General features: G+C 42.8%; 1 protein-coding gene across 2 annotated transcripts in view; it reads right to left on the bottom strand.

Moving 5' to 3' along the window:
• The window catches only part of TET2 (tet methylcytosine dioxygenase 2), a 72,925-nt gene extending 53,227 nt beyond the window's left edge, over positions 1 to 19,698 (bottom strand). For both annotated transcript variants that reach the window (XM_079990188.1, XM_079990189.1), the window contains exon 1: positions 19,434 to 19,698. The gene's annotated coding sequence lies outside the window, so the exon portion shown is untranslated. The remainder of the gene's footprint in view (positions 1 to 19,433) is intronic.
• Between the last annotated feature and the right edge of the window lie 8,048 nt (positions 19,699 to 27,746).

The following is a 27,746-nucleotide window of genomic DNA, read 5'->3' as shown; positions in this document are numbered from 1 at the left end:
GAGAAGACTCCCTGGAAAAGACCCTGATGTTGGGAAAGATGGAGGGCACAAGGAGAAGGGGACGACAGAGGACGAGATGGTTGGACAGTGTTCTTGAAGCTACCAGCATGAGTCTGACCAAACTGCGGGAGGCAGTGGAAGACAGGAGTGCCTGGCGTGCTCTGGTCCATGGGGTCACGAAGAGTCGGACATGACTAAACGACTAAACAACAACAGCAAGAAGCAGTGAGCGATTTCTGCCCTAGCCCTCAGGAAGCAATGGCCTAAGCAACGGGTCCTGCCCTACACACAGTGTTTATCAAAGTCCAGCAAAAGGGTTCCTTTTTCAGTTTTCCTTCTTTTCTGCTCCATTGCTGTTCTCCCCCTTTTTTCTTTTGAAGTAAGGTTATCTAAGGCAATACATTCTTTTCAGATAGTCAGATGCACCACTTCTTGAGGACTACTCCGGAGTCATTCAGCAGTGAAGAACTTCAGAAATAAGAGGTTTGCAACTCAAGACTGCTGTATTCCAAAAAGGAATCCTCTCTTCCTCTTGAACTCAATCCATGTTTGAAGCACAGGAACTTTTGCTCGCATCAGTCAAGCAACTCAGAGGCCTATGGGCCACTGCTGTGTCCTGCCATGCCTTGATGCACTTTCAAGCAACATTCTTCCACAGATACAAAATTACAAAGTAGTCTCTCAGTTCTGCCCTCAAATACCTAAGATCCACTTCTTCAAAAGCAAAGGCGGAAGAATAATTCAGCTCTTAGGTGCGGCTTCTGCTAAACCAGCTATTCAGGATTTCTCTTTCTTCTACTGTTTAGATGACAAACCCATGACAGCGTCTGTATTTATTCTGAGATATTAATCTAAACTGACACATCGTGCTTGCCTTCCGGCAGAAACCTCTTTCCCAATGTCCTGCACATCTATCAATCCTATTCTCTAAAAATTAAGCTCTGCAGAATCCCCAATAATCTCCAAAGCACTTTGGCAGCTAAGTGCAAGGGGCAAAGTCCTCATGAGCATTCATTTATACTTATTATTATTATTATTATTATTATTATTATTATAGCCGCCTCACATTGTTAATCAGGCTTTGCAATAATGATAATACTGGTGAAATAATAACAAGTGGTCTGTAACACTTCAAGCAAGGACTCCCATGCTTCCTTGATTCTCTGTTCTAAAACACCGCACAGAGAAAACAAGTTGCCACACCTAGCCTTCTCCCTGAAAAATGCTACTCTTCTACATGTAGGGAATATCCTTCCCTATGCAGAAACAGCCATCCAGTCAACCTGCAGATTGTATCTCAAGTCACAACACACAAGACATATATTTACTCACAGAAATATGTTTACCGTCTCATCTCAAAACAGCATGCATTTCTCTTGTAGTACTTTTGCGATAAGAACTGTCAGGAACTACAGTGGTGCCCCGCAAGACGAATGCCTCGCAAGACAAAAAACCTGCTAGATGAAAGGGTTTTCCGTTTTTTGAGGTGCTTCGCAAGACGAATTTCCCTATGGGCTTGCTTCGCAAGATGAAAACGTCTTGCGAGTCTTGCGATTTTTTTCACTTTTTTCTCCCTTTTTCTAAGCCGCTAAGCCGCTAATAGCACTAATCCGCTAATAGGGTTGCTTCGCAAGACGAAAAAACCGCAAGATGAAGAGACTCACGGAACGGATCCTTTTCGTCTTGCGAGGCACCACTGTATATCTTGTTAACCACAGTGTTTCCCAATTGGCAAACTATTGTAGACTTCCTGTTTTTTCAAAAGTCAAGCCATGGACCCTCTACTTTCAAAAATGTTGATATCTTGGTGGCAGTTTTGGTTATGTGAATGCTGCATGTCCCAGCACAAAACTGGGTTGTGTGTCTTCCAGAGCCATGTGAGAGCACAGTGGTCCCTAAACACATATTTTTGGGCACCATGATCTCCCATGAGATGCGCGTCTGGCCACAGCCTCACACATTTCTGGGCACTGTGCTCTCACGTGAGAGCATGCTCTCTGAAAAATGGGATGTGACAGACAGTTGATGGGTATGTGTCACGGACCCCCTGGGTGGGTTACACAAACCCCCCGGGGTCCACAGACCCACAATTGGGGACTGCTGTCTTAGTAGATTCACAGCACAATCCTAACCATTTCTATTTAGGAGTAGGTCCTATTGAATTCAATTAGGTTTACACCCAGTTAAGTGGGGTTAGGACTGCAGCCTTACCATTCCAAAAACTTGTGGAAACCATTGGGATTCTGGACATTATATGTAATTTTAGCATGCAATGTTAACACATGTTTTTGACAGAATAATGCAATAGTAGAGTTGGAAGGGACACCTGTTGGAAGTCCAACCCCCTAAAATGCAGAAATCCTGCCCACAGCTCGAAACACATACCTTCTGGTTAACGGCCAGACCCACTGTCCCACTGCTAAATTGTTTTAAAATTACTGGTTTTATGGTGTGTTTTTTTTAATGTAACTTGCTTTTAATGTTTGTTTATATATGGCTTTTGTAAAGTGCTTGGAGTTTTTCTACCTCAAGTAAGCAGTATATAAATTTAATAAATAAATAATTTTAATAAAGAAAAAGAAAAGAAAAGAATATGGTGCCCCTTCAGGCAATCATGTTGTCTGACCATGGCAGTCAGAACTGTAGTACCTAACATAAGACAGGGATGGGGTGGGGGATAGAATGGTAATTGAGTCCATTCATATGTCTTGAACTGAAATCTGTCAATTACATGAAGATGTTGTTTTCAGGTTGTTTGAGTCAAAGTTAAAACTAAAGGTTTGGGTTTTTTTGTTTTGTTTTTTAAGAGAGAGAGAGATTCATACCCTGGGAGAAGTACTTCAGGAGTTTCTTCACACACTTGACTGGATTACAGTGGTACCTTGGGCTACAGACACTTCAGATTACAGACGCTTCAGGTTATAGACCTGGAAGTAGTACCTCGGGTTAAGAACTTTGCTTCAGGATGAGAACAGAAATCGTGCAGCGGCAGCGGAAGGCCCCATTAGCTAAAGTGGTACCTCAGGTTAAGAACAATTTCAGGTTAAGAACGGACCTCCAGAATGAATTAAGTTCTTAACCCGAGGTACCACTGTACGTGGAAAACACTTTGAGAAAGATGCCATTCTTAACTGAATTCTGTATGCCAGTTAATGCAAAATGTAAAGCTGTATGTGTCTCCTCAGAAGTAAGACTCATTCAGTTCAATGGGGCTTGCTCTCAGTTAAGTGGGCAGGGAACTGGGGGCATGGAATTTCAATTCTGTGCAATGGCTTGCTGCTTGTTTTATTCCTCCAGTCTCTTTTTAAATAAAACTTTTTTTTATAAGGGTTTGGCTGTGGTTTTAGTCAGAGTGTATTTTTAAAAAGAGTGTAGTGAGCTGAGTAAAGCATTTAAAATTAGCTTAATGCCATGGGGTGGCAATAATTAAACTGCCACTTGTTATCTGATATCTATGAAACAAGAACTGAAACACATTAGCAGCCAACTCAGTTTCAGGAGGTGAACTAAAAAGATGCAGCACAGATTTGACTGGCAGTTCCAAAGCCTGTATAAATCTAGAGAATCTGAACAAAACAAGTCTGGAAAAAAGAAAAGATAGGTAATGAGAAGCAATTTCTGACAGCAGAGCCACAGTTGTTCCCAAATTTTAAAAAAATCATGCTTCGCTTACATCCCAAAGTGTTACTTTTATGGCTTGCTAAGAGTAAAGACTGTCACGATGTGGTATAATTAACAATTGCCCACTCTCAAGAGTGTTTCTGGGAATGTCTTGCATTGGACATGCAACTTTCTGGTGATTCATGTAATCACCCAATGGGAAGCCTCCCAGCCTCCCTTGTGCTCAGTGAGTGATCATCATTGATGAAATGAGGAGGGGGAGAATTATGTAGGCCACGTTGAGCTCCTTAGAGAAAAAAGTGGGGTACAAATGTAGCAGATAACAAAGCAAGAAAATCTGTTCATTCATCAAGGGACATGAGAAGTTTGATCATGGGCATCATCAATTTAAGGATACTATATGCATCACATTCTTAACAGAGCTGCAAAGTAAAATTCTGCACTCACTTCAGGGTGGGAATCCAAACAAAATGTGGTCTCATGCATAGCTCAGCACACACTCTTCATTGTCATCCTGCATGCACTGAGAAAGCTCAATAAGTACTGTTTGTCTAATTAAGGACCCATTTTGGCCAACAGTTTCATCATTATCTTACACACAGCAGCACGGATGCCCCCACTGTTTGTTTTTAGGCCCAGCAAAACCACTTCTATTTACCCAGGCTTTTGATCCTTAATTGGAAGAGTAACTGGCTAAGTCTGTGTCCCTTTTTTTTTTTACTCGCCCCTTTAAGTGGGGTAGTAGGATTTGTCCCCCTCCCCCTACACACACCACTTCCTTTTCTAAGATATTCATGGCACATTTACAAACTTCATGTATGGCATACTGAGTGGTTGATTAGCCTGAGCAGATCCCACAGTCTTCATAATTAAAAATGGAAGTGTGCAAAACCCTGATATCCACAACTGATATTGCACAAAGATAATTACACGACAAAGTCTTCTGCATATGAAATCCATATGTGGAACTGTGGAATGAATGTCTTTTTTTATTTTCCACCAATACCCGTTCTTTCCAACATGGAATTGTAAAAGTGGCAAACGGATTCTAATAAAGAATCTGAGACAAGTCCTTTCAGAAGAATATGTCACAACACGAGCTCCTTTCGTACTTTTATAAAATGTTCCAAGTCACTACACACTCGAAGAAACGGAAGCTTACGACGATGAAGAAAGCGCCATCAAATTTATTCTGAGTTGCCTGAAACGCTTATTCAGGCTAGTTAGCGGCTGCATGAGTAAAGTTACGTGCTCACATACCCAACGTGCATTTTCCTAGCATGTGTGTTTCCCCACCTCCCGCCCAACTGCTCTGTTGAGTCTACGCCAACATCCGTGATCCAGGTCATTTTAGTGAGCCTGATACAGCACTTGCTAGCTGTTACATAACTGCCCTCAGGAATTCTGGGATCGTGTTTGTAAACACTACAGCCATGTGCGCGAAGCCACGTTGCGAGACATCAGAATGACCTGGAACGCCTGCTTTCGAGGTAAACCCTGACACTACAGTGTTTGTACATCCGAGCTGCGCTGCAAGGCGAAGACCAGCCTGTTCCAGTCTATTTTGCCCTAGCAAGTTTCATCACCGGTGCCCACAAATGGCCCACAAATGTCAATCAATTCATGCTGCCAGGCATTTTTCTCCCAAAGAGAACTTCAAAGCAAGGTCTCTTCAATTCAGGGACCAAGAGCTGTGCTTTCTACTTCCAGCATTGGTTGATTTGATATATACAATAGGCAAAGAAATGATATGAGTACCACAAGGATACACAGACATTTAACAGTATAAATGCAGCAGCACAGAACCAGGCTTTCAGTGTTTAAAGGAGGAGACATTTACGGTAACTAATTCCACTCATTACAGTTGTATGGAAAACACACAAACAAAGCTCTATCACTTCCCCTCTTTTTTAGAGAAGCTTTCCTTTTGAAAAACAGCTGAAGGGGTTCACTGAAAATGTTATTCATAATCATGTACATTAAATGTTCTACTAATGTATCCAGGCAAATGGAAAAAGGTGGGGGGGGGAGTGAATAGATTTGCCTCTGCCAAGCTATTTTAAATGCAGCTGCGAATCCCATTTGCTTTTGACCTTTACTGCAAGAGGAGAGAAAAGGATGGAGTTAAAACGTTGCTAAGCCCTGCTGAGTTTGCATTTCTTCAGATCGTTTAAGCCAGGAATAAGAAGGAAAATAGGCGAGGCCCGCCCCAAACTAAAACAAAGGGAGAACGTTAGAAAAGACAACAATATTTTTTTTCTTTTGCAGTAAGGTAACATGTCATTTGGAAAATCAAAGAGAAAAGAGTTCTAGAACTCTCAGCAATCAAGAAATAAACTTTCAGTAGAAGAGATATAAGAAGTGTGGGGTTTAACCATAATGCGATACAACCTCAGCGTACACTTACCTGGAAGCAAGACCCATTGAATAAGGGTGTTCTAATTAATTAATTAATTTGTTAGTTGCTTTATCTTGTCCAAGGCAATCCAAAGTGAATTACAACCAACCAACCAACCAACCAACCAGACAAAAACAACCCCCGCACACATAGATGCATCAAAACCAGCGGAAGGAAACAGATTTTTTAAAACCCCACTCACTTCAAAATTATAACTCTCATTTGCCCACAAATTCTTGGAGATTCTAGGAATGAAAGCGGGGGGTGCCAAGAGGAGGATGGCAAACAACAACAACAACTCAACAACAACAAACCCCCCTTTGGTAACAGAATTTCTTTCTACTGCAAACATTTATCCAAGAACTGATTGGATCCTATGAGTGAGCCTATGTCTCCAGCATTCAAAGTTGCTTCCATCCTTGAGAAATATGGATCACTCATGAGATCCAAGCAGTTATCGGAGAAAAGGAGAATCACCTTCCCAAACAGTACCAGGCATTGCTTCATGAGACATTCTCACAGACCTTCAAGAAATTAAAGAGAACTGCAGACACCACATCTCTCTTCTGAGTAAGCATGCTTAGGATAGCTGCATGATGGTCTTTGCCCCTGTGAAAAGCATTTGCTAATGGCTGGCTAAAATGAATATGTTCTGAGATGGGTGCATGAAATGGGTGTTTGAAAGTTGGTGCCGCCATATGTGACACACTGTCTGAATCTCTGACAGCATACCCTGCTCAAACAACTATGAATGTGTCGCAGCCTGCTCACCTTAAAAAAAAGGTAAAGGACCCCTGACAGTTAAGTCCAGTTGCAAACGACTCTGGGGTTGCAGTGCTCATCTCGCTTTACTGGCCGAGGGAGCCGACATTTGTCCACAGACAGTTTTTGCAGGTCATGTGGCCAGCATGACTAAGCCACTTCTGGCGAAACCAGAGCAGCACACGGAAATGCCTTCCCACCTTCCCACTGCAGCGGTACCTATTTATCTACTTGCACTAGTGTGCTTTCGAACTGCTAGCTTGGCAGGAGCAGAGACCAAGCAATGGGAGCTCACCCCATCGCGGGGATTTGAACAGCCAACCTTCTGATCAGCAAGCTCTAGGCTCAGTGGTTTAGACCACAACACCACCCGCATCCCACCTTACCACTCCTCACACCTGTAAAGCACTTTAAAACCGTAACAAGAAAATCACTGCAGTAGCAAAAAGTTTGCCTGCGTTTTTGGTTGGAAGAGTTAAAATGTTTAGACTACAATTCTGGACAGCTAATCTGCTACAGCATGCTCTTCTGTGCGATTTATGCAGCCCTACTGTGTGTGCATGACTCCAGCCTGGGTTAAAGACTGCTGATTCGAGTGTTTAGCATTTCCCCCCATAGATCCAAATAGCAAGGACGCACCCAGCATTACTTTCATATGTTTGCAGTTGTCTGCAGACTATTAGTCCTTTCGGAAAGCAGAAACTACGTCTACTCCCCATGGCACACAAGGTTTGCACTGGCCGGTTCCAGTTCTTTGTCAAGCGGTGAAGCTTCTATTTTTGGCTCACCGCAGATGACCTTGCTGTAAGCTACAGAGCTGAATGTCGCCTAAACAAAAGGAGATTATTAAGGGGGGGAAAGCAGGGAGGGAAAAGAACCCTGAGTATTGTGGAATACTCCAAGCAGCCTATAACAAGGTTATGATGGCTGTGGGCGATAGTAAAAATGGAGGGGAAAGTAGACCATTGCGGGTGAACGCTGCCGACTCGCGAACTGTTGCACCCGCCAGACTGTTACGCAACAGCTCTTGGGAATTCTGGGAGGGTGTTTGTAAACAGTCAGACATGTGCGCAAAGTCCACGTGGTGCTGACTGAGGCTGGATTGGAAGAAACTCTGAATGGAAAGAGCAGCTTGGTCTGCAGCATTGAAGGGAAAGCAAGTTGGAGCCATGCGTCTCGGGGCCTTCCTGGAGAGCAAAATGTTGCAAAAAGTGTGCATCCCATCACAGTGGCAGACATTTCCTAGAACAGTTAGCTGCTTTCTCCAAAGCAAGACGAAAACATGTGCTAACTATTGAGGAAAGAAATCAGAAGGAACTGTATAAGGAGTGAACAAGCTACGATGTAACTTTCTGTAACTCAAGTACAGGCAAAGGAACGTTAGCAACAAATTTAAAACAAGTATCCTCATGAAAATAAAGAATACTGATTGCTGTAACGAAGATACTGAAATTTATTTTCAAAGTTTCAGCTTTCACACAAAAGACACTGTTCAGTGGTTTCCAATAGGATACCTGGTCCTATCTGCATTAATTTCTAATGAAGTCCCTTGTGGGTTCATGAGTATCTACTTCCAAATATATAGACTTGACGGTTGCAGCATTTGGGCACAGTGAGTATGACACTCTGCTTGAATATATTTTGTTTCTCTGTCCACTATACCCAGACACCTGGAAGGTTGCAATCTCAAACTACTAACTTGAAAGTGACTTCAGTCCAACAGGGCAATACTTGTCAATATGGTTTGAACAATGCAAGAAGTCATTCTGTCATTGAACTTGTCCTATCTTTGGACTGGTAAGCAACCTACAGGTGCTAAGTCTGAACTAATTAATGGTGTCATTGCATGTGGTATGTGATGTATACAAGTCAAAGAGCATACAGGTTTAATAAAAAAAACCAGAGCCCCTTGTTTATTGAAGTTATCCCCTAACTGATACTTTTAATTGTGGTTATTACTTCATAGTACAATTATTTTTGACAGAAGCATGCACTTCAAGAAAAAGCCAGGTTGGACTGCGCCCCCCCCCCCCCAATCTGTTTGGTGTTCTTTTGGCTTCAAGTCTTGCATTCATTCATCTGCCATTAAAAAGCCACAAATGAAAATTAAAGATGTAGTGCAAGAACTAAAAGGGAAATCTAATTTCAAGAACTAAGGCCAGTTTACCTGGCATCACAGATTTGGATTTAATGTATGGGTAGAAAGTCAACAGGTAATATTTATTTTCCTGTATAAAGTTATTGGGTTTTCAGTTCCTGCCTCTAAAACAACTTATTTCAGCAAGCACTGAGTGTTAAACTTATTAGAAATCTGCAGTAGAACTATAGTTAGATTATAGATAGATAGATAAACACAACACATTTTTCAAGCTGAGTTGTGGACAATTTACTTTTCAAGGGAAACCCCTTTACACCTCAGTGGACCAGCTATGGACTCATACATTCTGGTACTTCCACATGCTAAGTTTTTTACCATGATAGTAGCATTCTTGTGCAAGGCAAGCCAGCACGTCATATATCCATAAGCTAGACAAATACTTCGTCAATGCCAGTTAGTCCAAAGGTACCGACACGTTTAGCTCATTTAGCCTTTGTGAAATGCCAGCAATAGTATCTCCAAGCCAGCATGGTACCAGGTCTCTCTTCTGTTACCCACTTCCTATTTCACTTAGGCTTGTACCCATCAACAGTGGGGAAGTGGATAATGAGAGGTGCCCAAGAACTAGAGCTGTTTCCTTCCACTTCAAGTTCAGCACTTTGGAGCAAGCCCTAGCTCCCATGTGCAAACAACAGGGTAAAAATATAACCCAAACAATAATTATTCCCTGTTAGTACTGCATTCGAGCCCAGATTGCCTTTCATCTTCAGACATAGCTCATGGAGCCTCCACAGCTAACTTTCCAGTGGGTCCCTTCAAACACAAGGATTTTGTGGAACAATAAAGCATTGTAAGCCACCCAAAGAACTCTGGTTCTGTGATGGCACAGAGTTGCCATAAATAAGTAAACAAATGAGGGATTAATTATAGGAGCAGAAATGTGCACAATCTAGCATTGCTATCCAATCTTCTCTAGCACAATTATTACTTTATTGGATTACAACTCTCTCTTTTTATCTTAGCATCTCCATTTACTCTATTCACCACTTCCCATTCTATATACTAGCTTAGTGAAAAGGAAGTGATGTAACAGGAGTGAGTAATCTATATTCCTCCAGATGTTGTTGAAATGCATAATCCCTTACCGCTGGCCATGTTAGCTGTGGCTATTGGGTATTGCAGTCCAACAACATCTGGAAAGCCACAGATCCCCCCTCCCCAGTTGTATAGACCATTAACTATTCTCTCAGTGTGATCACCGCCCCCCCCCCAGAAAAAAGTGCATTTAGGCTCATTTTATAAAGCACACTTTCTGCACAAGACTCTAGCAAAAGCTTCACAATTCAATCAGAAACTCAAGACTAAAAGTCCATCTAGACCTCTAGCTGACTATACGTGCAGGGTAAAGGAATCATTCCAGAATTTTAGACAAGAGAATTAATTATCTGCGGCTGCAGCCAAAATGCCTTTCTCCCATATCCTGCTGCCTGCTTGGCAACTTATTCTCTGTAATACATTGTGCAAGACCTGAACTAAGCTGTCATTTGGGGCAATTCCAGCCAAGAGATGTATATTTGTTGTAGGTTCCTCACCTGGCAAGTCAACAAAGCAATCACCTCGCTTTTAATAGACTAATGGCACAGTTCTTTCAGATGAACAAATATCAAGCTCTACACAGTTTCTTATGCTGGAGCAGAGAACAGAAAATGTGCAAGTGTACACCATCACAATAATAAATGCATGGGTATCAATATATCCAGTTAAGTAATAAGCCCTCTCCAGGCCAGCACTCTTCCTCGCCCTTCTACATTACAGAGATAATTTCAATAATATGAATTAATTAATCATTTCAAATAGAGGAGGGATACACACACAAACCCTTTTTTAAAAAGGTGCAAAGCTGTTGACCCAACTCCTGCTTTCGTGTTTTAAACCTCTTAAAAGCTCTGCTTCAAGATCTGTGGGAGAACCCCTTCTTGGCATCCCATTACTGGCTGAAATTCACTGTGATGTGGAATAGTGCCTTCTCAGTGGTGGCACCAGTTTCATGGAATATCCTCCCCTCTGTGATAATGGCTGGCCCCTGATGCATTAAGAACTAGCCCATCTCATTTGGAGCACATTAATGTAGTGAGGCCAGACACTAATAGGGTCTTGCCTGCTGTAGGATTAGAACTGCATGGGGAATTTTATTTAGCATTTCAGGAAATTTTCCATTGTAGTGGTTTTATTATCCTGATCTGCGGTGTATGTTACATACACTGGAATCATTACACATTGAAGGGTGGGGTACAATTTGAAAGAGAAATTAAAACAATACATCGAAACACTTCTAAGGGCAGGTTCATATAGTCAAGGACATCACTTGGGTATGGGATGCCAATGAAAGTATGAACGGACTCCATTTAGAAACACGTATGTAACTCCTATAGATACACACATCAGTGGTTGATTCACACATGCCAGTCAGACCACTCCTGAACATGTGAACTAGACCTAAGAGTCCGTGTCCATAGATCTCCACACTACATGTCGTCCTCTATTGCACACTTCCTTCTGTGAATAAGCAGTCACAGCTATCCAGACATTATCACCATTACGGCTATAGGGGAACCCCAAGCAAATCTGTTTAGTTTGCTTGGGGGCAAGAACGGCAGGTGATATACCCTTCTTGACAGAAGAACTACAAACTATAATTCAAAGTCTCCCGCTCATGTAAGTATTTTTCATGCCTGGCAATGGCAGGTGGTGGAGCTCTGCAAAATATGTGGAGCTTTGCCTTCTCCATTTACATGATGTATATGGTGTGGCTGTTTATGTATTCAGGGCTATTGCGTAGGATTGCAGCCACAACCTCCAGTGTTGCATATTATCTGGAGTTTCAGCATAACTGGATTTCCTTGCAGATCTGCTTCAAGTCCCATTTTCCTTGTGCAGAGGAAAACAATTTCAAATGCCAACGATTAAGAACAAGAACGGTTCTCAGCTGTTCTAGAATATATCTACAATACTGGCTGCATTCACACGCCATGGTAAACCATAGGACAGGGGACACCAGAAATGTGCTTTGCTTGCTGAAGCTCCATGATTCAATCTCTACTATCTTCAGGTAGGGCTGGGAAAGACTCTTGTTTGAAACCGAGTGTGTTCAGATCAAAGCTCTTCTTGCACTCTATACTGTTGCAATCCTTACAAGAATCCAGAAGACAGGGGAGTAGGAAGAAAGACTTACATCAGTGGTATAGTACATGCTTTGCAGGCAGAAATCCCACGTTCAGTCCCTAGGAATTCTGGGCAGGGCTGGGAAATATTATTGCCTTAAACTCTGGAGAGTCACCACCAGTCAGTGTTGAATGCTAACCTAGATGGACCAGTGGTCTGACTTGGTTAAGGCAGCTATCCTATGCATTTGGGCTGGGGTTGAGGCCAAGGGAGTAGTTTGTCAGAAGCCAATTCATGACTTTAGGGCAGGGTTTCCCAAATATAAGTCTCCAGCTGTTTTTGAACTACAATTCCCATCATTCCTGACCACTGATCCTGCTAGCTAGGGATGATCGGAGCTGTAGTCCAAAAACAGCTGGAGACCCAAGTTTGGGAAACCCTGATTTAGGACAGTAGCACGGCTAAAGGGGGGCGTTCCCAATTCATAGCACAGTATCTTCATCAGTAAACTAGACATGGGTTAAATCAGTCACCAGCCCTTACAATTTAGGCTTCTTAAATCTTACACTGATTATTAGAATCTTTACAACTACACCTGTATCTGTGAGATGCTTTGTATTTCAGTAGCATCTTCAGTTAGTGATTTTTCAAATAAATTTAAAAGACTTAAGTTTCCAGAGGTCAACTGAAGTGGATTTGTTGTTACCTGCAGTTCAGATTAAAATGACAACAGAGCTATAATAGGTATGTTCAAATCTCTCTTCAGCTTCTATCCATCTCTGATTCACACTGCAGTCAGTTTTTTATGATTCATAATGCATCCCACTGCGTTTCAGAACCAGATCAAACAAATAGCCTTTCTAGATGATGTCATAACATTAAGAACTGGCAAAATGCCTTCACAGCAGCCAGAGAGAACAAGACAAATCAATAGTTTATCTTGTTTGGCAAAATAATTTGAGATTGTGTTTTCCAGCATTGTTCAAAAGAACCACCAATTCTTTTCGAAACTTAGCAAGGGCTCAAAAGTGGACAAAGGGGAGAAAGAGTGAGAAAGAAAACAAAGGAGAAAAACAGCACAGATGGAGCTAGCATTGATCTTGTACCAAAGCTGACCCAGTTGTGGCACTGGTCGTTGTTAAAAGGCTATGCTGCAGCAACGGCAGTTGTGAAGAATGCTTTGGAAACTCCAAAATGCCATCACATAGAATTCTTCTGGGTGGTGACAGACACAGTAAATCTAGACTGCCTCTGTCCATAAAGACATAAGTGCTAACTTTCTGTATTGGATTAAATGTCTATCTAATCTAATCCACTTCTGACTGCTAGAGCTCTCAAGTAGATGCCCTGGGGAAGTTCACAAGCATGGTGTTCTGGGAATAGCCATTAGCCGTTCCTTATAATTTGGCCCCAGTATCTAGTAGTCAGCGATATTTTACCACTGGGCATGGCATAATATGCACATTTAGTTGGTATGTGTAATAGCTAATGATACATTTACCTTCCATGAATTAATCTAACACCAGGGCCCACCTTGCCACACACAGAGGCTTTCAAAAATACCTCCGGATGCTTGAATTCCATGGAGAAGCTTTCAAGTTACATATCCAAGCTCAAAAGTGCCCTGGAGAAAACAGCCGGGTGTAAGTGAAATAAACATGGAGAATCTTCATCCCAGAGCAGCTATGAACCAACCAGGCCTTACAGATTTCCAGTTCCTAGAAGTTTAAGTTGCAATGGCTCTAATGTGGTGTCGTGGTTAAGAGTGGTGGACTCGTAATCTGGTGAACCAGGTTTGTGTCCCCGCTCCCCCACATGGAGCTGCTGGGTGACCTTGTCACACTTCTCTGAAGTCTCTCAGCCTCACTCACCTCACAGAGTGTTTGTTGTGGGGGAGGAAGGGAAAGGAGATTGTTAGCCACTTTGAGACTCTTTCGGGTAGTGATAAAGCGGGATATCAAATCCAAACTCCTCTTCTTCTTCTTCTACTTGGTGACATGGCCATAACAATCTCTTTCAAGAAGATTGAAACAGAGTAGGCACTCTGCTTCTTGCATGTAACCAAACAACTTTGTAACCAAAGTGTTCATTACTATAATGCCATTGACAATCCCTTAGGAAGTATAATCGTACTTTGGAAGTCGAACGGAATCCATTCCGGGAGTCTGTTCAACTTCCAAAATGTTCAGAAACCAAAGCACGGCTTCCGATTGGCTTCAGGAAGCTCCTGAAGCCAATCAGAAGCCCCGTTGGACATTCGGCTTCCAAAAGAATGCTTGAAAACCAGAAGACTCACTTCCGGGTTTTGATCGTTCAGGAGCCGATTTTTTCGGGAGCCAAGGTGTCTGAGATCCAAGGTATGACTGTACAGTGAATACAACATGCATACAGCCCACATCTACATGGTGGGAAGTCACTAGCAGTATATTACATCCATGCTGCATCATCTGCATGAGCTTCCTATTGATTCCAGGCCCAAGTCAAGGTGACAGTTTTGACCTAGAGTCTCATGTATGGCTCAAGAGAATCATGCCTGCATCTTATCACAATCCTTGACTATAATGGGGAAAACTAAATTTAGTAACCAAGTTTAGCATCTCACACAGAGATGATTTTTTAGCAACTGCTTCTCAGAAGTTGCTCAGCAAAGTCACAGTTTTTCTTTATCTAGCTGTTGGGGAGTGTGGGAAATATCTCTTTTAGTCTCATATCTGTTTACCTGCCCTTAAACAATTGACTAGCCCACAGATCTACTGACAGCAGCATACACACATTCCAATCCAAAAAATTAAGGTTCTGGTAAATCATAGAATCACAGAATTGTAGAACAAGAAAACTTATTTACATGAAACATGAAAAAAATCTCTTTGCTCTCTTCAAAATCAGCAATATTGCCCTGAACAGAACGTTTTGCCAATAGTTATCTTATCCTTGCAGGGAATTAAAAAGTGAATGTACTCCCCATCACTTTAAGGATTCCATTTCCCCTTTGCGCATTTATTATCAAGAAAGAAATTATTTCTCAATCTTTCATTAGCAATGTGAATACTCTAGAGTTGGCATGGACAGTGAACATCCCATGGACGTTGGGGAAAGTTGTCTTGTCTTTTTAAGTAGCCAGTGGGTTTGATCCAGACTGGCAGTGAAGTCCTACATGTGTCTATTCATGAGTAACCTTTAATTAGTTCAATGAGACTTGCTCTCAGGGTAATTGTGTTTAGGAACACAGTCTGTTAGCTGAACTTGAGTTCCACTGAAATCAGTGTGAAAAGTTAGCCATAGTTAAACCTCAGCAAGTTTAATAGAAATAAAGCACAGCTAACTTATGGGTTGGTCCAGCCCATAAGGTTAAAACTGCACTGTACCAATCAAGTAGCATCCTAAGTAAAACAGCAATCCCAGCAGAACAAGCACTTAGGCAAGCTGCAACAAAATAGTGGTGTTCGCCACATCTACATTTATGAAACCTTGAGGACAGAGATGCTTTTGAGAAGGGCAACCAGTTTTAGTTGGTCCTGCAGGAATAATGTACTGATTTCGAATGGCAATTTCAGTGCTACACATTATTTTGAAACTCAAGACAATCACCATGACTCTAAACATGTTTGCTTAGAAGCAAGCCCTGCTGAGATTAGGATTGCAGCCACAGTCACTTCACATTGCCCTTTTGCCATTCAAAATTGAGTAACAATTGAACAACCATAACAATTTATCAGGGCACAACACTTTTGGCATAACAAAGTCTAAGACTAGGAACCTCATTTCAAAAATGAGGTTTGTATATGCAGAACAATACAATAAGTGAAAGGTCCCAGAAGTAATAACAATAACATGCTTTATCTCTAGAAGGGCAACATTCTGATAAAGTTGTTCACTGTTTATTCTGATGATATGCAGTAACCTAGAACTCTTATCGTATCCACTAGGATGTTCAACAATGGAACTTTTAAGGGAAAAAGTCATTCACTCTACAGTATATATTATGTATACATTTTGCTAAGCTAAAGGTTTTATCCTACAAGTTACACTAGTAAAGATTTAAGTACTTTTGAGGCAGAATCTAGATGCCCTTACCTTTACTAAGTATAAGATGCTACAGAATCTGTCACAGAACATTGGTAATATATTTATGGTAAATGTAAAAGACCCCTAGATGGTTAAGTCCAGTCAAAGGCGATTATGGGGTTGCAGCGCTCATCTTGCTTTCAGGCCGAGGGATCCAGCGTTTGTCCACAGACAGCTTTCTAGGTTGTGTGGCCAGCATGACTAAACCGCTTCTGGCACAATGGAACACCATGACGGAAACCAGAGTGCACGGAAACGCCGTTTACCCTCCTGCCGCAGCCATACCTATTTATCTACTTGCACTGGCGTGCTTTTGAACTGCTAGGTTGGCAGGAGCTGGGACAGAGCAATGGGAGCTCACTCCATCACAGAGATTCGAACCGCCGACCTTCTGATCAGCAGGCTCAAGAGGCTCAGTGGTTTAGCCCACAGCGCCACCTGCATCCTTTACCATATTTATGGACTACATGATGCGGCAAATGAACTTTATGAACTGTGCTAACTTGTTACCTGCTTTCCTAGAAACCAGTGTCATGCTGATGCTCAGTGCTCCTAAGTCGAGATACATTTGTGTGCACCAATATGCATGCAGCCCAAGACTGTAATTTGGGATAGAGACCAGTTTCACTGAAAGAGAAGGATGAGCCTACTTCCATATTGTGAATGGAAGTTGTACTGGATCCCCAACCAATCTGTGTGTGGAGTTCCCAGCTGAGAAAGAGAATCTGTGTGCAGAAGCTGCTTTCAAAGGTTAATCCCATCAGCAGTACTTGAGGATTTAATTTTTTTGTTTAAGCTTTTCAGAATATTGAATATTCTTGACGAAACACCAACGGCTCAGTTCACGATTATGGAAGAAAGTTTTCCCATTGCAGAGAGAGAGGTCTGGTAGGTGGATACCGTTTTGTTTAAAGAAAACAGCTATTTTCCACTGTACTTCATACGTGTGTCACTAACTTAAATAAAACAACAATTATTATCTGGGAACATATCAAGCAGCGCATGAGAACAATGCATACTGCTATTTTTATTATTACTGAAAAATAATAGAACAATGTGAGGAAATATGTACTTCTTAAGCTTATACGAAAAAAATCAACCCTCCACTGATGTAACCAGAAAAAGTCAACAAAGCACATTAACCTTTGAGGAGTAATGTGGGAGTTGTTGCTAACATCCCTTTTACTTTTCAAAGCAGACTGCAGCTTGGACACAAGCTAATTGAGTGAATTTGTTAACAGAGATAAGAGTAGCAAGAACTCACAAGGGAGTTTCAACAGGTTTGTGTTAGGGAGGTTTGGTGTTTTTTAGTTTTTGTTTATGACCAGGCATGCATTGGGTATGGGGTTGTTTCTGCCTTCTGATCAAGCCCGCACCCCAATAACTGAAGCCTGCTCATTATGCTTGACCATTAACACCCATCTGCTGAATTTGTTTTACAAATAAGCTCTGTTCTATTTGCTTTAGTTCTCAACTGAAAGTGCCATCATGGAATACACATGCAATTCCACAAATGACTGTAAGGCTATTGCTATTCCTCCTCTCCACCCCTCTTCCTGGAGTGTCAGCCTGCCATTAAAATGCAAATACAATGGCCTTATTAGCTAGCAACCAACCACCCACTGACCTTTTTCTACAGAAGGAAGGCATCTTTTCCGTCATTGTTTAAAAAATGCATTTGTGAATATATAACAGCCAGACAAGTCCTATTCTACCATTACTTACCATCTCATGGTATCAGGTTTTGTATTTGCATACTCACCATGGAGGGGAAAAACATATCTCAAAATGAGATCATCAGAGTGAACGTTTCAGTGGAAAGCTGCTAAGATCACATCAGCTCCTTCCATCCCCACCACAATCAGTTTACAAAGGCAAATTTTATATAAGGTACAGCCAAGTACTGTTGCAGAAAGCATGCTAAGTGGCAAAAAAGAAACACTTCCAATTCTATTAAAGCTCCCATTACAGATCTAACATATGACCTATGGGAGTGATTGGAATTAGGTTTAATGCTAAATAATAAATACAAGAAGGCACAACGTTTTGCATTTGACTGGCACGTTCCTGGTAGATTATGGTTTAGTAGCCTTGATCTCGTTAAATGGCAATTATTTAAAAGGGCATAAGGAAGCTTCCCTCGTCGTCCTCCCACCCCCCGCCCACCACCCACATTGAGTAACTGGCTCTCATCACGGGATCCAGCAATTACGAAGCCAAAATAGCAAGCACAGAGAATTGCAAAGGTAGAGAAAAGAAGCCGGGGAGCAAATGTCCTCTCCAATTCTCTCTTCCTTCCCCAGGATGGGGGGGCTTCACTTTCCTTCTGCGCCTCTGACCTTGTCGTCCTGAAAAGTCCACAGCCCCCCTCTCTCTTCCCCCCTCCCGCCCTCTCTCTTGGACTGCGCCTGCCTTTGTGTCTGCTTGTCACTCACCGGTAAACCAAATGAGAGCTGATTCATGAAAAGCACAAAGCCGGGGGAAAAAACACACTTTCACACATTAAAAATCTCGCACGCACGCACGCCTCTCTAACCCGCTGCGTCCAGGAAGAACGTCCCTGCCCTCTAACGCTGGGCACCTCTCAAGAAAGAGTTTGCTTTTGCCCAGAGATCACAAACCCTCTTCCACTTTATTGCTATTATTTTTTTTAATAAGGGCATATACTCTTAAAGTTTTGGTCACATAACCCAACCATCGATTATTATTTTTTGTAAAGCGACCCTCCGCAAACTTGCTTTCCCCAAGGCCACTTGGGAGTCTCTTTCCAGAATAAAGCCCGGACGCGATTAAGAACTCAGCACGTGTGTAAGCGAGAACACACGTTTAAAGGGCGGCTGCAACTGGGGGTGAGGGGTGTAGAGTGGAAGCGGAGAGGAGGAAAAAGAAGTGCAATTTTATAAGACAGGAAAAAACAAAACTTAAAGCAGATCGACTTCTCTGTCCAACAAACACAAAGGTGGGGGGGGGGGGAGGCTCACCCACTCCAAACCCAAGTAGCTAAAACAGCAAAGTTCACAAGGCGAAAGCTACACACATACAGGGGGAAATAGAAGGGGGAAGGAACCCCCAAAATAGCTTCGATTTTTTTCTATTTGTCAGCCATGTTGGCGAAGCTGCTGTAATTTTCTTTTCCATTTGGACCCGCGGAGAGTTGTGTGTGTGTGTGTGTGTGTTTCTTTCCCTAAAAGTCACACCAAGGAGCCCCACGGGCTACTAAAGGAGGTCAGAAAAGGAGAGCGTTCGGAACAGGGGGGGAAGGGAAAGAGAGAGAGAGAGAGAGAGAGGGAAGAAGGAGAGAGAGAGAGAGAGAAGCGCGCCTCTGACCTCTTTCCAGCAGTCCCCTCCGCCTCGCCGAATCCAGCCGAAGCAATCTGCTCTCCCTGCTAACCAATCCTAAAAGGCAGCCATCTTGCTTCCTTCTGCTCCTTTACGAAAGCAGCCTAGCCTCCGTATCAATATTCATAAGGCCGTTTTGACGTCTGCTCCCTCCTCGCTCGGCGGAGCCCCAGCGTCGCTCCCAGCGGCGGACGTGACTGCCATCCGAACGAGGGCGGGAGAGGGGGAGGCTGCTGCTGCTGCTGCTGCTCCTTCGCTGTCTCCCCAGCAGCGCCAGGGCGGGCGGGCGGGCGAGCGAGCGGGCTCGGGCTACTGGCTACTGGCAGAGACGCCAGCCTCTCCCCCTTTGGGGGTTTTCCCACACAAAGGCGTGGGAGACTTTTTACTGGGATATCTCTATTGGCTTGTTCTAACAGGGGAGCCGGATAGGAAAGGGTTGTGTTGTAACGCGCGTGGGGGCGGGGGGTGTTTGGTGGATTTTATTCTTATTTTTAATCACTTTTTCGGCTCTAAACCAGAAGGGCAGGAAATGCCCAAAAGCAGCCGCGTGTTTTTTGTGTGTGTTTGTGTGTTTCCCCAGCCCCCCCCCCATCCGCCCTTTTCCTTGCTGCTGCACTGCAGCCCCGATAATGTGACACAGTTGCAGACAAAGGACTCAAAACAAGGAGCTGTCATTCTTAACAGATGTTGTTTCCTGGTTAGGGAGGGCGAGCGCGTGCTCGCGCGCACGCGCGCATCCCACTCCCGGGCCCTTTAAGCAGCAAGAGGCTGCTTCTCCGACAATGGCTTGCTTGCTTGCTTGCTTGGCAAGGCGAACTTCGGCTCGGGCGCAGGCCCCGCCCCGCGATTTGCATATTCAGCGCTCGCTCGGGAGCCATTGGCTGGAAGCGCGGGCTCGGCGGTGCTTTTTAAAGGGTTGCTGCGCCCAAGTTCTCCAAAGTCCGCGGGGTTTCTCTCGCCGCCGCCGCCGCCTCCTCCTCCAGTCCCACCTCCTGTTTACGCCGGGCATGTGAGCGCACGGGGAGCAGCACGTGGATGGCACCGATCAAGGTCGGAACACTTTGGTGGTTTGTGTTTTGCTGCAGACAGAAGAATCCGTTGGCTCAGAGAGAGTCATGAGGGGATCAGCCCAGTCCTGTGGGATCAATGGGTCCGGGCATGTTTAACTGGACTGCATGTTGCAGCATATTCATTGAAAAACCACCCTGCGTTTTGTTTTGAAGAAGCTGTAAAACGAGAACAAACTGCCTTTTGTTGCACTTGAAAAGAAAAAGGAAAAAGGAGGAAAGAGAGAAAAGTTAATCCAAACCATTGGATCATTTTTGGAATGTCGTCAATGTGTGGTCACAAATAAAAAGGATGGATATAGAACAATATCTTCCTAAACCATACTCGGAGTAAACCTATTGCAATCCATAGGCTTAAATTCCACGGAATGGAAATACAGCATATCATGGCAGACGTTGTACAATTGAAACATGTATTACAAAGAAATACGCACAAGCATTAGATACAAAAGAGTAACACTGAAGCAGCACATGGAGATAGTTTGTTGCTTTGAAACTTGTTTTGCACATTTGTAGTGATACAGTTTGTGTTGATGAATTGTTTTCGTTTAAAGCATTTGTATTTTGCTGTAGAATATAACAGCAGGCAATAATAATAATAATAATATTTTTATTTATACCCCACCCACCTGGCTGGGTTTCCCCAGCCACTCTGTGCAGCTTATAGAATATATAAAAAAACAGCAGGTGGACGGTCATTCTTAACCATATTTCATAACCATACTGAATAGTTTTACATACCCGTATAATAATATGATTTATGATATGTAATAGGATGGTATATATTTTGATAATGGTTATTATTATGAACTAAGAAGAAGAACACACGAGGGTAGATGTTACAAAAGACACTGGGCTTCACCATTTTTCTATTGATTGTATAAACTAAGCTGACTCTAAAGGTGCACTCCTAAATCCACTTACCTGGGAATAAGCACCATTGAACACAACGATACAGTGGTTAAGAACTTAATTCGTTCTGGAGGTCCGTCGGAGCACGATTTCTGTTCTCATCCTGAAGCAAAGTTCTTAACCTGAGGTAATATTTCTGGGTTAGCGAAGCCTGTAACCTGAAGCATATGTACCACTGTACAAATTGTGCTCTGGTGGCATGGCAGCAGTGGGAGGCCCCATTAGCTAAAGTGGTGCTTCAGGTTAAGAACAGTTTCAGGTTAAGAACAGACCTCCTGAACGAATTAAGTACTTAACCCACTGTACTTCCTTTTGAACAGATGTGTATAGATAGGACTGCACTCTTCAGGCAGCAATCCCGTGCACCAGAATCTGGTTTAAAGTTGCAACAGATCTAGGACCCATTCAGCAGATGCTGCTGCTGCTGTTCTGCATAAGCCTGGCAGAGGGTAAACAAGCTTTTAAAATAGCGTGTCATACCAGGTTGTCAGGTCATGATGTGAACTGAGGAGAATGGATTTAGGATCCAGCCGAAGTACCCTGTTTGTGGTCCTGCCTCGGCCACTCCCCCAGAATGCCCCTTTGGGGAATCTATATTAGCCTCAGCCCTGCCATCTTGGTTCAGCTGGCTGAGTCAGAATAAGGAAATTACACCTGCATAAAGGTAAAAAAGGTAAAGGACCCCTGGACGATTCATGTAAAATCCATTCATGTAAAATGTTGACAAGTGTCTTAATCTGGTTTTCAGCTTCTTGTTGGTTTAAACTATTTTTTAGACGGTTGTTTCTGCTGCTGGTTTTTTTTTAAGCGATAATTTTATTGTAAACCACTTTGAAAGGTTTCTTATTTCATGTTACAACCCAACAGTATTTGCATTTTGTGGAATAAATATATAAAATAATGCGTTCACACGAGGTGGCTGCACAACTAACACTCTGCTATACTGTTCTTGCAGTGGATGGACAACAGTGCCATGTTTGAATAGGAAGCAACCTTGGTTTGCCTCTGCAGGGACTGCGGGCCACCTTAGTTTACTCAAAACACAGTGCCTATAGATGCATGGAACTAGGTTTCTATATTTATGCACATTATGTTTAGTAAAACGATCCATAAGGTCACCTCCCTTTTTTCATTTCATCTTTTAAGCCTCTCCCTGCCCTGATCTGTGTCCTTCTATGTTATAACAGGTGGTTCTTGTCTGCCTGGAATCTTCTTTGGCTTTCGCCCAGCTTGGAAACAAGCCTAGACCCCTTCCTTGCCAATGTTCCCCCTCCTGTGCTATGACATATGTTGCTCTTTTTTTAAAAAAGAGAAGTGCTTTTTAGCCCCCACCAAAAGAAGCAGCTGCTGACCTGAGCAGCCTAAAGATAATAAAGAAAACATGTTTTCTTAGGAATACTTTGCATGCAGCTTACTTGATACCCTTTTCTCTTGTTATATAGCATAGCAAAATAGACACACAAGCATGCTTTGTTCTCTGAGCTGCATATAGTAAATGAGGACATTCTTGAAATGCTTACTTTTCTAGGTGTGGCATGGCTATTTTTGAGAAGCACTTCAGTATGCCCAACAAGAGATCTTATTTCTTAACAGCCTTGATAAAACCAAGAACAGCAGTTCGAACAAAGCAGCGGGATATCATTTCACCACAGAATGTAACCCTTGGCTACAAAATGTCCGCCTTATGTTTTTCTGAATTATCTTGGTCTCCAGGGCTGCTAATTGACACCATGGCTTTCAATTAACATATTTAAATTTATTTCCCACCCTGTCCACAAGGGCTTGGGGCAGGTTACAGTATTACCTAAGTATTGTCATTGAAGCAGCCTAGTAAGGCTGTTACTAGGCCAAGATTCTTTATCCTTCAACCAGAACTTCAGTGATGGGCAAGGATTCCACCCCAAGTTCTTCTGTGACTGTGCAGACTGTATGCATCTTCTTGTGGTGTTGATGTGGGTTTATTGGAGGCTGTAGGCAATTCACAAACTTTAATTACCACAGCCCACCGTGCATAGAGGCTGCATGCTGTGGCACAGTGTGAATCGGGTCAAAATCATTTATAAGTTCAAATTTTGATCTTCCTTTTTTCAAACCATTTCGAAATGCTGAGGGAGTGAATGAAAATGTCCTTCCTGAAATGTATTTTAAGCACTTGAAATTTATGCTGAAAATGCTAAACCAGTAAAACTTCATGCACCTGCTCTCTGCCTGTCCATGACTGCCAAGGTGGTCTTTGCTAGGCAATGAAAAACATTGCCCAACAATGCAGTCTGGTGCATGTCTACTCATAAGCCCATCCCATTGAGCTCAATGGGATTTACTTCAAGATAAGTACATATAGAATTGCATCTTAAAATAAGAGACCAGACCAGTTTGCGCACAAAACTTAATTGGCTAAGTGTAATTGGGCAAGATTTTAGAGGAAAACTTGTGGCTACTTTGCTCCTCATTTGGTCCTGCTGCAGCTGCGTTACCCAGAGCTAAGCTATGGTTTGTTTAGCATTGCGTCCAAATCTGGGCTCATGGTTTGTTGTGAACTTTAGCATAGGCTTGTTCTTAGCTTACCACTTGGTAAGTGGTTTGTCTGAGGAATATAAACCATACATTTGGACATAACACTAAGCTAAATAGTGGCTTAGCTCTGGCTAGTGCAGTAGCAGGAAGAATAAAGTACAGAGGATTTTCCTCTGAGAAACCAACCACAGTCTCACTCATTTGCACTTAGCCATGGCTTGAGTTATGTTCAACCCTGCCACTGGGTCTTTTAGGTTAAACAAATTGACCATTTCTCACATGATCCCTGTCGACTTCTGAGCCACTTGCCTCATGGAGACCAACTCTTTGCTATGTCTTAAGCTCTCCTTAGAATCCAATAAATAATACTGCCAATTGTTTTGTTTCAATAATTCTTGCTGCTGCTACATGATTTTTAGCTTAATGACTGTAATGATTGCTTTTGTATCTCGTATAATGTGCATTTTGTGCATGTTAAATCTATGGTATATTTCAAGATAAATAAATAGAAAATACTTGTAGCTATGTTATCAATGTTTCTGCATTAAATATCCATACCCCTCTCCTCAAAACCACGCTTGAAACAGAAATGTAAATTAAAAATTCAGGTTTGACATCATTTTTTATAATCATATCAGGGAGCTTGTGTGTGTGTGTGTGTGAGAGAGAGAGAAACATAGTATGAAGGAGCAACCTGAAAGTTAGAAACACGTTTGTGTTTGATTTGTCATGCTTGAATTAAATTTCTTATTATGGGTTGCTGCAGACAATAAACTACCAAGGACAAACTTAGCTAATCAGCTATCTGGCTGCCTGTAGCAGCTACATATGCAGTGAAAATTTCACTACAGCTACACATCTCTAGATTTATTAAAAGAGCAGGTGACAGTAAAATTCTCATCATCATGTGCATGGATGCTACAAATGAATGTAGTTTTGTCTACACAGTGGTAAATTTTCCTATCAAGAATTATCATCCTATAAACTACTTAATTTAAAAACATTATGTGAATTAGGAAAACTACTTCCAGGATCTACTTCTGTTCTGGGAGTGATCTCCAGTTAATTTGCTTATATCTAGTAGCAATGACGTTTTCCTGGTATTACTCACCTAGTATTACTCATCTCTGAGAGCCCCTTTTGAATCAGACTAGAGTGGAAACCTGAAAATTTCCCTTCCAGGTTCCTATTGCTATTTCCTGGCAGTAAAAGCTACCTTGTAAACACAGTGCAAGGTAAAGCACAAAAGCTCTGAAATAATTCCAAGAGGGTAGAGCTGCTGGGTACAGGGTTGTAATTGTCCACTACTCCACTTTTTTGCATGGTTGTGGGAGATTTTGCAGTCAAAGCTAAAAATGCATGTCTAAGTCTATGCTAGTTAGTAAATGAAGGGGTTAAGGACCATAGAGCTGTAATTTTCTAGATAAGGCACTATTAGGTCACACCCGGTCACCTTCAGGGAGGGAGGAAGTAAGGCTTGTTTCCTTCTCTCTCTCTCTCTCTCTCTCTCTCTCTCTCTCTCTCTCTCTCTCTCCCTCTCCCGTAACTAGCCAGACACATGAGCCTGGAACTCCCCAGCCCAGACTCCATGTTTGAAGATACTTTTTGTGTTTTGTACTCAAGAATAGGTTTTTACCTGCATTGTTCATGCTGTAGCATTAACTGATGAGTGAGTGAGCATTTAAACTTAAGTTTGTGGTCTATTCACTGTGAGAGAGGGGTAGAGGTGTGGGAAGCACATTATGATCGCTCAGTCATGGGATATTTAAAAGTCTAACAACCTATATTTCGTGTGTTTTGCAAACACTGCATATATTCCAGTTTTGGTGAGCGAAGCCCTGTGCTCTTTGAATTCAGGCAGTCATCCATATTTTTTTTTTACTTTCCCACATATGTGGGACTTCAGGATTAATAGGCATTCCCCAGTTATTTCCTAACAAAGTACACATTACACAGGGCAGTAGGACTGATTTCAGTTCAGGGTTCCTCTGGCACCACATACATTGTGTCTTTTGGCCACATGCCCTCTTCTCCTTCCTAAACAGGAGAGTGACAAGGCAGGCTATCAAGAACACCAGGAACTGATATTGGATTCCTGGAGGCTACTGCAGCTTTAACGTGATGGTTAGCTTGATCCAGAAAAAGACTTCAGTGTGGTGATGTTGCCCCTTCGTGTGTCTCCAGCCCATTTCTTTGGCTACTGCTGACATTGCTGACCCTCTAATATTTATTCTTTGCATTTATTAAAGTAAAGGTAAAGGTACCCCTGCCCGTACGGGCCAGTCTTGACAGACTCTGGGGTTGTGCGCCCATCTCACTTAAGAGGCCAGGGGCCAGCGCTGTCCGGAGACACTTCCGGGTCACGTGGCCAGCGTGACATCGCTGCTCTGGCGAGCCAGAGCCGCACACGGAAACGCCGTTTACCTTCCCGCTGATAAGCGGTCCCTATTTATCTACTTGCACCCGGAGGTGCTTTCGAACTGCTAGGTTGGCAGGCGCTGGGACCGAGCAGCGGGAGCGCACCCCGCCGCAGGGATTCGAACCGCCGACCTTTCGATCGGCAAGTCCTAGGCGCTGAGGCTTTAACCTACAGCGCCACCTGCGTCCCTTGCATTTATTAGTTGCCTGTTAACCTCTAGACAATACACAACACAAATCAAAGTATAGAATAAAATAGCAAATAAAATAAAATAGCAGTCATAAAACATGTAAATAAAAAACATAAAGGACCATAATAGTTCAATTAAATGCTCAAATGCTGCAAAAATGAGACTAAAATAATAATCTGTGCCCCTTTTAATTCATATTTAAAATCTTAAAATGTTAACAAGACTGGATGAACAGAAAGATCTTCCTGGTGCTCCAAATGTCACTTGTAGACACCTGAAAAGGTTCTCTCTCTCTCTCTCTCTCTCTCTCTCTCTCTCTCTCTCTCTCTCTCATATTGCCACACTCCATTCTTTAGACTTGTAGAGGGATCTCAGTTTATTATCTTAGGACACAGTTAAGTCCTCATAGGGAAAGGCATCTATTTAGGCCAGCAGTGGGGAACCACCAGTCTGCAGATCTGATTTGGCTTGTGAGGCTGGCTTCCACAAATCCTGCCCACCTGTCTCACACCTGGCATAATAAGTGATGTCAGGTGTGTGTGCGTGGGGGGGGGGGTAAAAGCTGCAAAGGACCAATTGGGAGCATAAAACACACTCTGGATTGTTCTTTGGCAGATGGGACTCTTTGGCAGCAAGCTCTACACCGGGATCAGCTGTGCCATGGAATTCCCAATTGAGAACTCTCTTGTGCAGCTAATGGAACTCGTCCCTTTGACACGTTCACCTGCCATTGTAATAGTCACCCGCCTGTCAAAGTTGGCACACAGTGGGGTGGGGGAGGCCTGCCAGCTGGATCCAATTCTCCACTCCTGCTTTAGGTACTGAGGTCCCAAGCTGTGTAGGGCTTTGCAGGTCAAAACTAGTTGTTTGAACAGAGACCAGAAATGAATCGGAAGCCAGTGAAGGAGTGAAAAGGCTATTGAACACAGGAACATATGAGGCTATTGATTCAGAATATTCTTCTACCTTTCTCAGTATTGTCTGCACTGCTTGGCAGTGGCTTTCCAGGGTTTCGGACAGGGAACCCTTCTAGCCCCTCCTGGAGATGCTGGAAACTGAACTTCTTGCATGCACAGCAGATGCTGAACCACTCAACTAATGTCCTTTCCTCACTGCCATATTCTGCACCAGCTAAAATTTCACTTGATCACATCTGTACAGGAATATTGAGTGGCCTGTGAAGAAATGGCTGATTCTTA

The sequence above is a fragment of the Podarcis cretensis genome (genome assembly GCF_951804945.1).
Source record: "Podarcis cretensis genome assembly, chromosome: 9".
Classification (NCBI taxonomy): domain Eukaryota; kingdom Metazoa; phylum Chordata; class Lepidosauria; order Squamata; family Lacertidae; genus Podarcis; species Podarcis cretensis.
The sequence above is the reverse complement of the archived record's forward strand: the minus strand, read 5'-3'. Positions and strand labels throughout refer to the sequence as shown.